Consider the following 3,322-nt stretch of genomic DNA (forward strand, 5'->3'; position numbering starts at 1 on the left):
ACAGGATGGATCAAGGATCATGTAATGTGTTGAGCATCTGCTGCAGCATCCAGATAAGCATAAAGTGAGTGAGTGCTGAGAGAGCAAGTGAACAGCCCTGAGATGGCCCAGTCTGTGAGCTGGGTGTCCGTCCCTGTGCACAAAATGTCCTTACAGCAGCCCTTTCAATGCGAGTTGCTGGTGCATCCTGCAAGTGGTCCAGAGAGGGGCCATGAGCATCCGGAGGATTTGGCAAATCTCAGATGCCAGTGTTTGTGGACATGGGGTGCATATGGCCGGTGCTCATGGAGAGTGCTCTGAGATGTTTGTGTCCAGCACCTAACATTGTGGGCTGAAGGGCCTGTTCCTGTGCTGTACAGTTTTATGTTCTATGGAGGTCATTTGGAGCAAGCGGTGAGCTAAAGTCACCAGGTACCCTCTCTGACTTCCATGTCAAAACTTCTCGGCATCTAATTTGCCCGTGGTTTGTATTAGGATGGGAAACTGCACTTCAACTGATGAGGAGAGATGTGCAGTTAATAAGGTTGCTAACAAGCAATAATCTCCCTTGAAAGGCGACTCACTGCTGCCTAGCAAGAAGCTCACCTCAACACCTGGGAACTTAGTTAAAAGATGCAATGAGTTGCTCCCAAGATTGAAATAAGTCTCGCTGGACATCTTGTGTAATTCTGCCACATTTCTCACCATAGTCCAGGTCATTCAGACTCCTGTAAGATTCCGCCTGTAGCATTTTCCCCATACAAACAGGCCATTAAGCCCAACTGGTCCATGCCAGTGTTTATGTGTCACATGAACTCCCTCCTAGCCACATTCCTCTCACTCTATCAGCATAGCTTTCCTTTTTGGGTGATGTTAGGGTGCCTTCTTAAACTGCTGCAGTCCATCTGGTGTAGGTAATGCCATAGTGCTGTTTGGAAGGGAATTCCTTTTCATGCACTTAACTTCCCTTAACTGCATCAATATTACATTTTATAACGCCACTAATCAGATGTTATCTGGATTAAATAGGATAGTAACTAGCAAACATTATCATCGTTGGTTAAAATAGTGTGTCTTTAACAAAGAGGAAAGAAATGCTGGAAATCTGAAACAAAGACAGAACATGCTTGTGAAAGAAAACTGGTTCTTCAGCATCTGAAAGAGAGAGAGGAATTCATGTTCAAGGTGAGATCATGTATCCTAATAGAGCAACAGGTATGGATCTCAAATATTATTTCATTTTTGTCTTTTCAGATGCTGATTGAATTGCTCTATATTTTGGACATTCTCTGTATTATGTAGTTTTAGTTCAATAAGCATCAAGATTGAATGATGATTCGCTAGAATAAGGACAACTTTGTAAGCCTACATTGCATGGAGGAAAGCATCAGTCTGATTAGTCTGCTAATTTCTTTTGTTTAGTAACACTTCATGCATGAAGACTTTATAAATAACATGATTAATAAACAATGCTGATACATGGGACACCATTATGTTAATACCATAATTAGTGTGAATTAGTGTCATTCCAGAACCAGTGTCTTGTTACGGACATTTTCAATTAGATACAGATGTAATCCTTTTGATGATTAATTAATAACTACAATCCTATAAGCAATTAATGAAGAGCTTCACGATGTATCGTGATCCAGGGATTAGAGATGGAAACCTCCACATTTTTAGATTTCTTTTCTTGCCTTGGGACACTTCAATATTGAAGTGTTTTACAAGTGCACATTATTGTATCCGTTGTGTTAAAAAATAGTTACAAGTAACTTTTTAATATGTGGATACAAAGAACAGCATTGCAGCTAAGAGATTGTTGCATTTTCCATTCACAGTGTTGTTGTTTTCTTGAATACTAGCTCTGGTTCTGCTTTGTTTTTCTGCCTGTATTTTCTTCCCTTTGTCTTGAATGTTCTGTCTCACATTAGGATTCGGTTCAACGGCTGGTATATTGTCTCCAGTAATTCACCCAAGCAGCCATTTTTCGTTCTTTGAGGGTACATAGTGGTTTTGTTACTGAGCTAGTAATTGAGCAGACAGGACTAATGATCTGCAGATACGAATTCAAATCCCACCACTGAGCAAATGGGGAATTTAAACTCATTTAATAAAATAAAATCTGGCTGCAAAACACCAGTATCATTAAAGATAACCAAAACATTAGCCGATTGTTGTAAAAACCCAATTAGTTCATTAATATCCTTTATGGAAGGAAATCTGTTGTCCACATCCTGTGAATGAATTATAAAAAAAGAAAGCTTGAGCCAACACAGTGAATGCCAGTGTGAAGAGATATTCATTCCAAACCCAACTGAGTCCACATAGAGGACTCACTAGCTTGTCATCAGGGTGGAACCCAAGCTGATTTTTGTTCCTTTCCTCTGGCCTGAAGTTAATTATAGTTTTACTAAAATGACCCAGACTGGGAACAGCTAACTCAACACAGAATGCGGATGTAAGCTGGAAATTTCCTAGCTTATATGACTTTGTACCACACTGGGCAAAGCTCACCAATAATGGTTTTATTTAAAGGGAATTTACTGTTCCTTTAATCTACTTAATTTGTTTGTGTAATTGTGCATCTCAGTCAGTTGAATAAAAGTAGATGGATATAAGGGGTCTTGTGGTGCAGTGGTATTGTCTGTACCTCAAAGCCAGGAGGCCAGGTTCAGGCCCAACCTGCTCCAGAGATGTGTAATAACATATCTGAACAGGTTAATTAGAATATATCTAAAAGTAGATGAATTCTTATCTTAATCTTAGTGTTATCTTAAGAAAAATGGTTCCAGGAATGAGAACCTTCAGTTATGTGGATAAATTGAATAAATTGGGACCGTTCTCCTTGGAGCCAATAAAGCTGAGAGAAGATGTGATAGAAGTTTTCAAAATCATGAGTGGGCTAGATAGAGAAAAAGAATGTTTCACTGTGAGTAGATAGGGTATGGAACACACTGCCTGGAAATGTAGTGGAGCTAGGTTCAATTGAGGCATTCAAGAGGACACTGGATAATTATTTGGTACAAATAAGGTGCAGGGGTATGGGGAAAAGGCAGGAGATTGGTGCATGGTAATGATGCTCATTTGAAGAGCCAGTGAAGGCACAACGGGCCGAATGACCTCCTTCTGCGTAACCATTCTGCAATTCTGTGATCTGTACCTCATAAATTATGAGGGGATACAGTAATATGATCTGACCTTGATAGCTAGGAGAGCTTGGACGTACTCAGTTAGTGGAAAAACTCCATTTCAAGATAACATCAAGGCTTTGAATTTTTGATTAGATTACAAATAACTGGTTTCTTGCAGTAATTGATGTAATAGATTATTTTATTATATA

General features: G+C 39.5%; 1 long non-coding RNA gene across 1 annotated transcript in view; it reads left to right on the forward strand.

The window, feature by feature from the left end:
• The first annotated feature begins 343 nt into the window (after positions 1–343).
• Positions 344–3,322, forward strand: part of LOC125487444 — a 6,066-nt gene continuing 3,087 nt past the window's right edge. Inside the window, exon 1 of the long non-coding RNA XR_007265901.1 lies at positions 344–1,164. This is a non-coding gene — a long non-coding RNA (uncharacterized LOC125487444). The remainder of the gene's footprint in view (positions 1,165–3,322) is intronic.

Source organism: Rhincodon typus, chromosome 41, assembly GCF_021869965.1.
Source record: "Rhincodon typus isolate 14 chromosome 41, sRhiTyp1.1, whole genome shotgun sequence".
NCBI classification, from domain to species: Eukaryota; Metazoa; Chordata; class Chondrichthyes; order Orectolobiformes; family Rhincodontidae; genus Rhincodon; species Rhincodon typus.